The sequence below is a fragment of the Chrysemys picta genome, unplaced genomic scaffold (assembly GCF_011386835.1).
Source record: "Chrysemys picta bellii isolate R12L10 unplaced genomic scaffold, ASM1138683v2 scaf1, whole genome shotgun sequence".
In the NCBI taxonomy this organism is placed as follows: Eukaryota; Metazoa; Chordata; order Testudines; family Emydidae; genus Chrysemys; species Chrysemys picta.
The window spans coordinates 1,371,988-1,386,576 of record NW_027052708.1 but is presented as its reverse complement, the minus strand read 5'-3'; the positions used below and the strand labels follow the sequence as shown (position 1 = coordinate 1,386,576).

Sequence of the window (14,589 nt, the reverse complement as noted above, 5' to 3'; positions counted from 1 at the left end):
TTGATAAAATGTCATGGATCTTTTATGAGCCAAAGAATACAGGAAATCAGTGTGTTTCCAAAACTATATTATTTAAAGTTCACAGTTAAAGGTACATAAAAGAGCTGAATAGGCAGATGCAGACTTTAAGACTGTTTCTTTAAGCAAAAGGGGGTGTGACAGGGTGGGACTCACCACCACAATTCCTCCTGCTGGTTGCCTCCAGGAATTAGCTCAGTCCCGTGGAGTACCCTCTCCTGGTGGCCTCACCCATTGTCTCACCCTTGGTTGGCATATGAGTCCGCATTGCTGTCCAGCTCACGGCATCCTCTTCCGGACCACTGCCCTCCGGAAGTGCCCCTTAGTCCATCCACACCCGCTTCTGGGGGGGGGGAGAAGTTTACCACCAGTCCTTCTACACCCCAGCCACCATGTCCAACCATGGCCCCAAAGTCTAATCCCTCTTGTCAGGGATCTGGCATAGTCTGTAATGACCGCTCCCCACAGCCAATGACTGGGTGTACTGCAAGGGGGGGACCCAGGCACACCCTCTGGCAGCAGCCTTGCTGTCATCCTCCTCCTTCTCTCCCCTCATCTGTCCACTTCCCTGGGCTGCTTCCCCTCTGGCCCTTACACCCGCTAGGCCCTTCCCTTCAGGGCTTGTAGTCTGGCAGGTTTCAGGCTAAAGCTCCCATTCGCTCCCCAAGCCTGGCCAGCACTGCTCTGTCCATAGTGCTAGTTTCCCACTCTGAAGACAGACTCACTGCTCTTTTCATGGGCAGCCTTTATATAGGGCTGAGCCTGGCCCTGATTGGCTGTCTCCAATCTGGTCCCCGATTGGCTCCCAATAAGCCCTTCTCTCATTGGCTGTCTGTTTGCACAGGTGCACTGGCCTGCTGCAGCCCACACTCTTCAGGAGTGGGACAGCCGCCCCATTGCAGGGAGTGATCTGCTTGGGTTGTCCTGCTCGCTGAAGCCCTCTCCTTCCCTTTATGGACTACTGCTGCTGGCTGGAGTCTCCCTCCCTCCCTGGACTACCGCTGATGTTGCTGCTGAGTGAGGGAGGGGTGCCTTGCCAGCCTGTCCCGCCCCCCAGAGGGAGAAGTATGGGCCCCACCACTACCACCTAGCGGTCTCTCCTGCTTGCCTGGCCGGCTGACTGTTGCTGCTGTGTTGGAGCTATTGCTGCCGTCTAGGAGAAAGAAGAGAGGATTCCTGCTGCGAGACATTATGTAGGGGGGTTGTTTACGAACTGAGTGACTTTTACCATCTCTGCTCCTGGGTGGTGGTGACTCCTGTTGCTGTTGAGGGGAGCATGGGGGAGAGGTGCAGAGCCCTCCCCCTTGCCCATCTGCTCCCCCCCTACTACCATCCCCACCGCCGCCCCCTCCACCACCCTGCATACCACCTGGAGTTGCTCTTCACCCCTCGATGTGGCTGTTTGTTCCCCCACCTTTTTACCACCTGGAACTGTTTGCAGCAGTGAGCAGAAGGACTGAGTTCTACAGGCCCATGTGGGCGCACGTACCTCCCCACTTTGGACTTACTCTATCCCCCCAGCTGCTTTTGGCTGGTGGGGTCCCCTCCCTGCTGTGCCTCCCAGCCCCCCTGTGTTAGTTTGCCCCTCCCCTGCCTGCAGCCTGCCCCATCCGCTACCTGCTTTGACCCTCTAGGGGTTTCCCTCTCTGTTAGTTTGCCTGCCCCTTCAGTATTTGTTACCTGCCCTGCCCCAAACTTTGGGCTTTGGTTAGGTTGCCTGCCCCGCCCTTAACCTTGTAGTTCCCCCCCTGTGATTTGCTTGGCCCCTTGTTTTTTCCTCTGCCCTCCCTTGCCCCTGCCCCCCGTTCAGTCCCTCTTAACTGTGCGCCCATGCTCCCTCCATAAGCGGCTGTGTCCCCTTTTAGTTGTGCCCCCACCACTGTTCACAGCCTCCCCACTGATATTGTAGTCCCTCCCCTTCCCAGTGCAGCCAGAGGAGCCGGTATCCCTACCCAGTATCTGTGCCCCCCATTTGTCCCCGTGTACCCCACCACTGGCGCCCTCCTCCCCTGCCTGCAGCCTAGCAGGGAGGAGTGGTTGCTTCTTCCCTTTCCCCCGATTCCCTGTGGTGTTCCCCACCCACTGGTGCCCTCCTTCCCTGTACACAGCCTATCAGGGAGGAGTGGTTAGCTGCATTCCCCCATCCCCCCTGCATATCCCACTGCTGGACCCTCCTCCCCTGTGTGTTCCCTAGCAGGGAGGAGTGGCTGCCCGTCGCCTCACCCCCACATTAGGGCCTCCTCTTGCCATCATGGAGGAGGACCCTGCTCCTGCCCCTGCCCCAACCCCTGTTTCGATCCCTGCCCCTGTCCTTTCCTCTGCTGACCCTGTGGTGTTCCCATTGCCACCGCCCCTGCCCGCCCCAGCGGCTGACCTCTTGGCCACCACTAGCCCAGACTCCGCCGCTGCCATGGCCACCCCTTCCACTGGCAAAAAGGGCCAGGGGAATAAAAAGGGCAAAGGCCCCACCCGGAAACCAAAACCTCCCGTCAGAGGAGCCGACCGCCCTGGCATGGCCCCGACACCTGCCGCGGCCCCTCCTTCCCCTGCCGTTCCTGCCACCAGCTCTGGGGGCGTTCCATCTCGAGCCCCCAGAGAGTACGCACAGGTGGCCGCTGCCCCCCCGCATGCCACTGCGCCATCCACCCCGACCTCTGCCTCCGGTACCATTCCTGGTGGCCGGGACCCCTTCCCCTCAATGACCAGGAGGCAACGGATGCCGTGCCTCCTGGTGCCTGCCTCGCCGCAGTTCAAAACATACGTGCGGGCATTGGCAAGGGTGGTGGGGCCCACGGCCATCGTAGCGACCTCCAAAATGTACGGGAAGGTCATATTCTTCCTGGCATCCGAGGCAGCCGCGCAGGAGGTGGTGAAGAAGGGCCTGGCAGTAGGGGGCGTGTTTGTTTCCTTGGAACCCCTGTAGGACCTGGGCGTACTGGTGGTGTTAACCTCTGTTCCGCCCTTCCTTCCCAACGCTGCCCTGTTGCCTGCCCTCTCCACCCTGGGGAAGCCCATTTCCATCATCAGCCCTCTCCCACTGGGCTGTAAGGACCCCTCCCTCCGTCACGTCCTGTCCTTCCGCCGGCAGGTCCAGATCCAGCTACTGCTGGTGGTGCGTGATGGGGTGGTGCTCGAGGGGTCCTGGTGCCCTACCAGGGGGCCAATTACCGGGTCCATTATACGACGGGGGAGGCTTGGAGCTTCCTCTGCCGGGCGACGGGGCACGTCCGGAGGAACTGTCCCCTGGCCCGGCACGGAGGGGCATCCGGGACCCCCGAAACCCGGGAGGGTGCCAGCCTTGTCATTGCTGGCAACCCTGGTGGCCCGGCTACCACGGCCCCTCTTCCTCCTGCCACAGCCCCCGCTTGCGCCCCAGGGATGGCAGAGTGGGCGGGCCTCACCTCCATCAGTTGCAGCTCGGCAAGGCCCGAGGAGGAGAGGGCGGCGAGATCCCTGCCGGCCGAGGGAGAGGCCCTGCCCCAGGGGGAGGTTTCCCTTCCCCCCGCTGTCCCGCCTTGCTGCCCTGAGCCCTGAAACCATCGCCCTTGACCCCTGGCCCTGTCCCCACTGACCGGCCCTCCACCTCCACTTCCGCCTTGGAGGGCTAGGTGCTTGTCCAGGGGAAGCGCGGCGCCCACAAATCGCGAGCTCTATCCCTCCCCTTCGATGAGGAGGGTGAGGAGGCCCCCCCGAAAGATGCTGCGGGGGGCCGGGGCTGCTACATCTTCCACCGCGCCCCTGGACGGAGCCCAGCAGGAGGCGGCAGCTATGGAAGCCATGGCAGCGGACGGAGGCGATCCTGCCCAGTTGTCGAGTTCCCCCCCGAGGAGGCCTCTGCAGGAGTTCCCCCGGCCCCTGTACCATCTGTGCCCCCCGCCGATGCCAGGGCAGCTGTTGCCCCAGTTGCTGGCGGGGAGGACTCTGGAGCCACGGGGACTGATTTTACATCCATATTTGATGAGATTGAGGCCCTCGATCTGACCCCAGTTACCCAGGTGGAGGACGACTCCCCGCCAGCGGGCCTCGGTCTGGGTGGCAGTTTAGCCCCACTGCCCCCTCCTACTCCCTGCCCCTCACCCCATGCTGTAGACCCCGCTCTTGTCCTTGGGGCTCCCCTGGCCCTACCCATCAGCCCGGCCACAGATACCACCCCATGTGAGGCTGACGAGCCCCGCGGGGTGACGGCCAATGCCGAGCGGCTGGGCCCTGAGCCTGTGGGTGCACCCACTCCCAACCAGACAGAGAAGTTAGCCTCCCCTCCAGAGGGGGGGCCCCCTGATGACTCCATCCTGCCGGACGTCGTGGCTGCAGGTGACGCGCTTGCAGTGACTCCCGTGCCCGGCATTGGTGATGGCTCCCCTCCTGCCCTGAGTCCCAGTCGAGAGGAGCCGCACCCCAGCTCGGCTGCTGGGGACCATGTATCCATTTCTGTCTCCGTTCTTGTTCCAACCCCTGCCCCTGCCCTTGATCCTGCCCCCAAAGCATCACCTGTCCCCTTTCCCTCCACCCTATTCTATTGCCGCCCCTGAGGTTGTTTCGTTCCCGCTACCCATGGACAAGCCTCAGGGGGTGGCTTTCGTGTCTCCCCTTCCCGACATTATGGGGGCTGCACTATTCCCTCCAACGCCCCCTTCCTTGCCGGGGATGGAGATGGGCTGCCCGGCGCAGCAGTGCCAGGGCTTGGCCCCTTGTTTGCCTGTCTCCGCAGGCCGTGAGGATCTCTCAGGGGCCTTACTGGAGGACAGCAGCAGATTGGCTGCCGCGTCCCCCTCCGTGCTGAGGGATGAGCTGCGCCACTTCCTGAAGGACACCTGTGGCTCAAAGGGAAAGGTGCAGCTCGTCCTCCAGCGCTGGGGGGGACTCCCATCACATCCTTTAGGCTGTGAAGGCCTTTTTGGCGGAGGGGAGAGGGACCGGGAGGCAGGACATCGAGGCCTACCAGCGGGCCCGCAAGTTCCGCAACTCCCTCGTGACCTTTGTGGTTGAACATGGGTTGTTGCAGGGCCTGCTGGAGGCTGTCGATCACCCTGCCCCTGAGGATCCACCCCAGCCCTCCCTATGAAAGCTGTCATCTTTGCCACATTAAACACCCGGGGCTGTAGGATGGGTCTCCGCAGGAGCCAGGTGCTCTCCTTCCTTCGGGGGGGGGGGGGTACTCTGTGATCTTCCTGCAGGAGACCCACACAGTTCCAGCCATCAAGGCTAGCTGGCGGCTGGAGTGGAGGGACGGTATATTTTAGCCACCTGTTCTCCCCCGAGCTATGGCCCGAGGTGCTGGGGGTCGTCGAGGTTGTGCTGGGTCGCCTGCTGCACTTCCGGGCCTGTGTGGAGGGGCTGATATTAAACCTGGTCAACGTCTACGCCCCGAACATAGGCCGGAACGAGTGCGTTTCTATCGGCAGGTATCTGCCTTCCTTGGCACCCTGGATCCTCACGAGTGCCTGGTCCTGGGCGGGGACTTCAACACCACCCTTGAGGACCGGGACTGCTCAGGAGTCGAGAAACCCCAGGCAGCCGCGGGCATCCTCAGGGAGATCGTGGACCATCACTCCCTGGTGGACGTCTGGTGCGATCACGACCCGGATGACGACACCATCTTTACCTATGTCTGGGTGGAGGACGATCGGTCGCGCCACTCCTGGTTGGACCACATTTATTTCTAATGTTTCTATCTGGCAGGGGCCCACGCCTCCAGCATCCGGTCGGCCACATTCTCGGATCACCATCTGGTGATTGTGACGGCCTCTCTCAGTTTGGAGAGGCCAGGGCTGGCCTATTGGCATTTTAATAACAGCTTGCTGGACGATGTGGGCTTCGTGGCATCCTTCCAGGAGTTCTGGCTGGCCTGGCGGGGGCAGCGGTGTGCCTTTCCCTCAGCGAGACAGTGGTGGGATGTGGTGAAGGTGCGCGCACGGCTCTTCTGCCGCTATTACTCCCGGGGCGTCAGCCAGCGGAGAGATGCGGTGATAGGGTGATAGGAGTGGGAGGTCTTAGAGCTAGAGAGGCGTCTGGCCTCAGGCCCCGAGGATCCACCCCGGGAGAAGCAGGAGGAGCTCCGGGCCCTGGAGGACCATCGGGCCCAGGGCACCTTCATTCGATCCCGCATCCGTCTCCTTCGGGAGATGGATCGCGGCTCCCATTTCTTCTACGCCCTGGAAAAAAAGAGGGGGGCTAAAAAGCACATCACCTGCCTTCTGACGGAGGACGGCGCCCCCCTCACGGATCCAGAGGAGATGTGTGGAAGGGCCAGGGCCTTCTACGCCAGCCTTTTCTCCCTGGATCTGACCGACGCCGAAGCCTGCAGGGTGCTCTGGACCAGACTCTCTACGGTCAGCGCGGGCGACCGAGACCGGCTGGAGCTGCCTCTCTCTCTGGCCAAGCTCTCGGAAGCCCTCCATCTCATGCCCACCAACAAATCCCCCCGGGCATTGACGGGCTGACCGTGGAGTTCTACCGCGTGTTCTGGGACGTCCTCAGCCCTGACCTTGTCACCATCTGGGCCAAGTCCTTGCAAAGCGGGGTCCTCCCTCTCTCATGCAGGCGAGCTGTGCTCGCCTTATTGCCGAAGAAGGGGGACCTCCGTGACCTATGGAATTGGCGTCCCATCTCACTCCTCAGCACGGTCTATAAGGTAGTAGCAAAGGCCATCTCACTGTGGCTGGGGTTCGTGCTGGCGGACGTGGTCCATCCCGATCAGACCTACACCGTCCCGGGCCGGACCATATTCCATAACTTGTATTTGGTCTGGGACCTTTTGGAGTGGGACGTAGGGATGGTCTGTCATTTGCTCTCCTGTCTCTTGACCAGGAGAAGGCGTTCAACAGGATGGACCACAGATATCTCCTGGGCACTCTGCGAGCTGGTCAGCTTCGGGCGGGGAGTACGGCAGGGGTGCCCCCTCTCAGGCCAGCTGTATGCTCTGGCGATTGAGCCCTTCCTGTCTCCTCTGCCGGAGGTTGACGGGGTTGGTGCTTTGGGAGCCAGAGCTGCAGCTAGTCCTGTCAGCGTACGCCGATGATGTGCTCCTCACAGTCCAGAAGCCGGGCGACCTGGTGCGGGTGGAGGCCTGCCAGGCCGTTTATTCGGCAGCCTCCTCGGCCTGGGTCAACTGGGTCAAGAGCTCTGGTCTGGTGGTCGGGGACAGGTGGTAGGCGACCTCCCTCCCACCCGAGTGTCAAGCCATCCGTTGGAGCGTGGGTCCACTGCTCTATCTTGGTATTTATCTATCCACCACGCATCCTTCTCTGCCGGAGAATTGGCAGGATCTGGAGGCCAGGGTGGGTGAGCGGCTGTGGAGATGGACAGGACTGCTCCAGTTTCTCTCCATGCGAGGGAGGGCGCTGGTGCTGAACCAGCTAGTGCTGTCCATGCTCTGGCACCGGCTCAACACCCTGAGCCCGGCCCTGGGGATTCTGGCCAGGCTCCAGAGGACAGCCCTGGAGTTCTTTTGGCCAGGGCTGCACTGGGTCCCTGCAGGGGTTTTGAGCCTTCCCCTGGAGGAGGGAGGGCAGGGCCTGATCTGCCTTCGCAGCCAGGTCTATGTCTTCCGCCTCCAGGCCCTACAGAGACTTCTTTATGGTGAAGGTAGTCCGGCGTGGAGCACGTTGGTGCACGCCTTCCTCCGCCGCCTCCGAGGGCTCCGATATGACTGGCAGCTCTTTCTTCTCCACCCGAGGGGTCTTCCACGAGACCTCTCAGAGCTGCCTGTCTTCTACCAGGACCTTCTCCAGACCTGGAAGCTCTTTTCGGCGACCAGGTCCTACACAACCCCAATCTATGTGTGCAGGTGGCGGAGTCTCCCTCAATGTGCCGGAGGTTGGTCCTGGTAGAAGCCACTAGGGTCAGAGACCTCTGGACTGCAACAGAGGAACTGGGTGGATCCCCATGTGCTCGGTTGGCACATGGGGCTCTCCACCCTTCCGATCCCCCTGCGTGTACTCCAGGAGGTGGAGGCCACCTTGTCACCCGTTTCTCTCATCTTCCTGCAGCGGGCCCTGCGAGAGGGTTCTCCCTGGATCCTCCGGACATTTTTATTTGGCCCCTGTTTTGCGAGCACCCCGGCCTCCTAGTTCCCACACCCCTAGCCAGCTGCACACCCTGCAGCCGATCTGGTTCGAAACCGCGCCTAGAGACCAACTGTACATTCTCGTGCTCCACACACTGCATTTCCTCACCCTCGCATCCCGCCCCGACACCAAATGGTGGGACTATCTTCCACCTAAAGAGGGTGAGGAGCCCCAGTGGGCCAGCCTTTTATTCCACCTTGGTCCCACAGCCCGCCGGGGACATCGGTTGGCGGCTCCTTCATGGAGCCATGAGCACGGGCATGTACCTGGTGTGGTTCACACCCATACCCGAGGCCTGCCCCTTTTGCGGTGTGAGGGAGAACCTGGTGCATGGCTATCTTGACTGCGCCAGGTTGCAGACCCTATTCCGACTCTTGTTGAGGTTCTGGCTGCACTTTTCCCCGCACCTGTTCCTTTTTGCACACCTCATCTGTGGCCCCACAAAGTCGCGAGACCTCCTTGTCAACCTCCTCCTGGCCCTGGCCAAACTCTCCATCTATGCTACCAGGAGGAGGATGCTGGACGAGGGGGTGTTCTGTGACTGTGGAGCCTATTTCCGTTCCTCCCTAGTTTCACGCATCTGGGCAGAGTTCCACTGGGCAGCGTCCGCTGGCTCCCTCGACAGCTTTGAGGAGCAGTGGGCGCTGTCCGAGGTTCTGTGCTCGGTGTCCCCATCCGGTACCCTCGTTTTGAACCTAAGGTGAACCTTCACCTCAGTCCCTGTTTTTCTCATTTGTTTTCCCCCCATAATCACTTGGTCCCTGGGTCCAGTGGTCCCTCCTGCTAGCCTGGGGGAGGGGCCTTTAGAAGTGGGCAGACTTGTGCCTGCCCACCTCCCGGGTTTTCCAATAAGAATACAGGGGGCAATCCATGTGACCTCAAAACTCTTTGGGAATGATATGGCAGAGAGGAACCTTCTTTGTTTCCAGAATCTTTCATCCTATGTTTGGGACTGTGATGGATATGCTAAGAATGGAACTACGACCCCCACCAGACCCTTCCCCGCTGCACTTCCCTTTCCTCTGACCAGGTACGGGGAATGGTCCTGAACCAGGAAAGGGCTGGGCTATTGTGGGAAGCAGTGGCCGCATGGCAAGCGAGGAGCTGCAGAGAGCTGGATGCAGAGGGCAGTCCCCAGGAGCTGTATGCAGAGCTGCACATGGAACCAGCTGTGATTGCCAGAGATAACAGCTGGCTGCAGGTCTGTGAGAGGTTTATGGAGGAACAGCAGAGGCTGGGCAGGGAGCCAGTGGAGAGCGGCCCCAAAGAGAGACAGTAAGTGAACCTGGCCTGGAAACCTGCAAGGTCCAATTTGCTTGAATAGAGATTGGACTAGAGAGGGCACTCAAGGCACTAGGCCAGAAGACCCTTGGCTCTCAACTGGACTGCCCCAGAGACCCAAACATTTACCAGTATTGCTCCCTATGAACTGTAACTGTTTAAGCCTCTGGACCTAGTGTGTGTATAACCTTCCCCTTCCCCTTAGCCATGTGTCTGAGCAGTTAGTGGGACCAATCAGACCTAGCTGCCGAAGCACCTACAGTGCTTGCCTCCGAGTGACGGTGTACCGGGCACGCTACTGGAATTTCAGGGGTTTGGTGTACTCCAGCACCGAACTGCCCCAATAATTACAGGATTGTTTCTAATGGGTTAAAGCAGAACTTGTGCTGAGACTAACACATCCCTCTTGGGTTTGGTGTTTTTACAGTATGAACTTGCTCTGCTTGTGGGTACAGTGCATGTGTTTGAGCTGATACTCACACACCAACGTGGCTGAAACATGCAACTCCCTCTCTCATTCCTTTCCACTGTGGGTGCTGGCCCATCTTCTGTATGGCCAAAGACCCTGATGTGCAGCAGTCAGGGGTGTTGGGAGTGTTTTTGTTTTCTGTGGCTAGTGACTGTCCCTAAAGTTACTCCTACCAGCGCCCTATTGCCTTTCGTTGCAGCTGCCATTCCCTGAGTACTAGGCAGTGACTGGGTTGGAAGGAGGGGGCACCTGTGAGTTGAAGTGACCACGGGTCAGACACAGCAACATCTTAGCCATAGCATAGATGTGTAGATTTTAAGGCCTGTAGGGACAATTAAATAATCTAGTCTATCCCCCATACACATGACAGACCATCAAAGTCACCCCTGCATTGGGCCCAACAACCTGGATTAGACGAAACTGTTACAGCCCTCGGGAGTCTAAACTATTGTTTGCCACAGGCAGAGACTAGGAGGGACTGAGGGGCACCCACACCTGAGGTCCCTTTAATAGCAGGGAATTGATTTGGTGAGTTATACCCAAATGATCCTAGCAAGTGACTTGTGCCTCAGGCTGCACAGGATGGCAAAAAACTCTGGTGTCCCTGCCAATCTGACCTGGGGAAAAATTCCTTCCTGACCCCAAAAATGGAGATCACTTAGACTCTGAGCATGTGAGCGAGGTTTACCAGTCAAGCACCTGAGAGAAATAGTTTTCTATATCACCTGAGAGCACTTGCTTAAGTAGCCCCTGTCCCCTCACGCCAACTCCATGTGGGGTGGAGAATCCATCATTTCCCTTGGTACTTTGTTCCAATGTTTAATCACCTAGTTCAAATTTGTCCCTTTTTTCTCATTTTAATTTCTCTGGCATTAACTTCTTTATTATGCCTTTGTCTGCTAGATGAAAGAGATCTTTAGTACACAGTATTTTCTCTTTGTGAGGGTATTTATGCACTGTAATTAAGTCACCTCTTGATCTTCTTTTTGATAAATTGAAGAGATTGAGTTCTTGTCTCTCACTGTAAGGCATCTTTTCAGCTCTTTTTTAAATAGCTCTTCACTGCCTCTTGTCCAATTTTTCACAGTTAGTCTTAAAATCTGGACAACACAACTGGATGCAATGTTTCGGTATTGGTCTTACCAATGTTGAATAGAGAGATAAAATCAGCGCCCTATTTCTAGTCATTATTCTCTTGTATATACGTCCAAGAATTATGTTGGCCATTTTGGCCATAGTGTCACCCCGGGATTTCATGCTGAGTTGTTTGTCCATTATGACGCATAAATCCTTCTCAGAGTCACATATGTATGACCTTGCATTTTATCAAAGCTCATTTATACAATAGAATTCCCTCCTCAGTCACCTTCACCTACTGCTGTCCCTTTTCTCTTTCCTTTTCTCCAGGATCTGCGTGTGTCATTTTGCGGGGAGTTCTCCTCCTCTCTTTGCCTGTGAGCAATGAGACCCCCCTGGATGGACTGACCAAACCCAGGATTCCTTCAGCCTGAAAGAAGAGGGAAGAGTTGACCTGCTCCCTCTTTAAGGCTCCAGTCCCAAGCCCTAGGCAGAGTCAGAAGCCTGGGTTCCCTGCTAAAGCACAAACATCCACCCTGGGGCCACCTCCTCTCTCTAGTCATTTCCTTTGTCCCGCACATCTGTCTTGAAGACACAACCCCTGGAACGGATTAGCACAGCCCCTGAGGTTTCCTTTCTCAGTCTCCCAAGGGTCAGTACACTCTATTACTTCTCTCAGTAATGTTGTCTTCTGTTTTTCCCTTTCAAAAGTAAATTGTTTTATTCCTAGTCTCTTCATATGAGAGAGCCACCCCCAAACTTCCTGGTTCCAATCATCTGCTCTCACCTTCTGTCAACCTTTTCTATCTCCATTGTATCTGTGTACAGATGAAGTGATCAAACTGAATGCAGGATTTGTGGTAAAGGAAAGAAAGACATTTCTGTGAAATAGCGATGTACTCTGCATGCATTCTGCTACTGATTTCACTGAGAGTTCATCCAGAGAACACTTCTGGCTTCTCCACTGGTCAGTACTCAGCTCAGCATTGATATTAAACTATATTTGTAGATGGCATTGAAAATAAATATTCCACTGTGTAACATGATCAGTTTTACTGGGGTTTCTAGTAACAACTCAGTGAGTTGTTACTTGTTGTAGCTTTATTGTTTCACTGGAAATCCAGACTCTGATTAACCTTCCCCTTGTCACTATTGTATATAAAGTATTTATTATCCTAGCAGAAATAGTCATCCTTTGTATTTATCGCTAATGGGGAATTCTTTTCTTCATTTTTTTAATTTCAGGTGTGAATTACCCAGGGGGAATTTCCCATTTATCTCCTTGGATTCAATGAATGTTTCAAATCTGAATTTGCTTTTAGGAACAACCATGTTGCTCACTGCAGAATGTTCTCTTGCTGGTGTCACACTTTTACCAAATGCCTGATACAACATTCAGTGTAAACCACCCCACCCCCTTCAAACAGCCGACCATACCAGAGGTGGCCCATCCTTGTCTCTTGGTTTGTTCAATCTCAGCCTCTCCCTGTGATGAGCCGTGGGAACTGCACAATTCATCGGGCAAGAAAAACTTACACTACGGGGAAGACTTTCAGAAAGGATTCAATAAGAAAAAGGCACAAATTGAACCTGAAGAAATTACAGGGATAAAAAAGCAGGAAACTTCCATCCTGGCCAATCAATGGGAAGTTACACAGAGGAAATTTGTGAACCTTTTCCCACTCGCATTTGAATTTCCTGCATCTTCACACAAATTCTATAGAAACCCCTGCTTTGTCTATCTACCAGGCAGGAACTGTCTTTGGGCATCATGCCAGAGGGAGCATTTCTCAGAGAAAGAGGCAAAGCTTTTACATCATCCCAAGGTTATTTGGTCCAATCACATTGTTCTGATACTGATCCCCCAAAGTCACCATGTCCCACGTCATCATAACTTGGGTCTCCAGGAGGCAGGAACAGGGTTTCTTTCTCTGTCACAGAGACACCTTCATTCCTTAGCGAGTGCAGACTCCAGCCTAAAATACAAAGGGAGACACATACAGTCAGTGGATCCATTTTATGGCTACATAGCAAGGGTGGAGTGCACTCTCTGGTATGGGTTAGAAAATGTTCCCTCTTCGTTCTTCTCATTGGGTCCATGACAAATTTTAATCCATCATCTCTGTACATATTCTGGAAGTAAAATCCTTGGTTTCCAGACCATTTACAGTTGCCAAGTGAGAACTATATTCACCTGTCACTTCATGTACAAAACCCAATCACTTCCAGGAAGTAGCTGTTCCTTAAGGGCATTGTATAATTCACTCTGCGCTAATCACAAACATAAGCACGTTGTTCTTATCAAGTACTAAGTAATGCACATTTGATTGCCACTCCATTTCCTATGGGGTGGCTGGTGGTGTCTCTGCTCATGACACAATGGGGAAGGGAGATGTTGGCCAAGGATAATGGGCAAAGCCTGACTTTTACAGGAAGTGTCATGGGCTCTTTAAAATTTACACATCAGTAACAGGACTTTGGTTTATAAGATTCTGTCCAAAAGATACACGCACAGTAAACTGGTGGGAATCCAGTAATCCAGGGTGTGGCAGCCACACAAGGATTTGAATTTAGAGATTGAGGGACCTTTCTGCTTTTCCTGTCCCCACTGCAAGCACTGAAGCCTCTGCTTTGAGGGAAAGAAGAGAAGAGAGAAGGAGAGTTTTTTTCCACAGGCATTAGGTTGGTCAGGTATGTTCCTTTGCTGTGTAATGCACATTTCCACCCATCCCATTCTGTAGAGAAACTGTGAAGTGCAAACTCACCTGTCTGTGAATCCCTGTTCCTGTCACTCACCCCAGGGCCTTCCTCATCATTCTGCCCCAAATTAGGGTCATCTTCAGGGTCAGACATTTCTCTGGCATCATCATAACCAGCCCCTGGGACATCTCCAGGCAGGGCAGGGGCATCTGACATGAAGATGGGAAGTAATTAAGAGAATATTCACAGTGAAGACAGAATTAAACTACATGCTGCAGATGCACCAGCCTCACTGGTCCCTGGGGATCTCTCAGCACTTCCACCCTCATGGTGGTAAGAGAAGCCCTCCTCTGGAACCCTCAGATTGAGGGGATTTACAGATCATTGATTTGATACATTTCAATAGCTGGTTGTGAGGATCCTAGAGCTCCCAGATGACAAGAGAGACGGGGAGTTGTAGAAAGAGGTGACCGGGATCTAGTCCAGAGGGATTGCTCCACAAAGCATTTGGTTACAATAATTACAAATGTAAATGACTTGGAATTGTCTAGAGTTTGTTCCTGGCTTCCTAAATTTGATAATATTTTAAAATGTCTTTTCAATGTGTTCTCCTGATAAGGTTTACCCCATAAACTGCCATCAGTCTCCAATGCACTGACACCACTAGGAGCTGACCCAGCTAATACGGGTCAGAAATGGGACTTTGGGTGTAAAATCTCTATGTCCCCCACCCCCCACACCCTCCCGTCACAGTGTGTCTGTCAGGAAAGGCTGGCAGGGAACATTGCTCCTATGTAAAGGTCTCTCCTTCGATGCTCCCTCTTTACAACTAGTGAGTAACCTTGGTGCTCATGACAGTGAGGGTCACAGGGCAGTGATCTAAGCCAAGTACCGTGTGGGCAGCTCCTGAGTAAACTGCTCCTTCCGTCCCCGCAATGGGCCTCTGTCATGACCTAGGACATCACACGCTTCCCTACC

The 14,589-nt window shown here is 55.3% G+C and overlaps 1 protein-coding gene and 1 long non-coding RNA gene across 3 annotated transcripts in view; both read right to left on the bottom strand.

The window, feature by feature from the left end:
- LOC101936793 (scavenger receptor cysteine-rich type 1 protein M130-like) overlaps positions 1-14,589 on the bottom strand; it is a 153,831-nt gene that overhangs the window by 60,148 nt on the left and 79,094 nt on the right. The gene's annotated exons all lie outside the window — the stretch shown is intronic.
- LOC135977518 (uncharacterized) lies at positions 12,459-13,956 on the bottom strand. Its single transcript, XR_010594984.1, has 2 exons — positions 13,677-13,956; positions 12,459-12,887 (listed from the first exon to the last, which is right to left on the bottom strand). It is a non-coding gene; the product is annotated as an uncharacterized LOC135977518 (long non-coding RNA).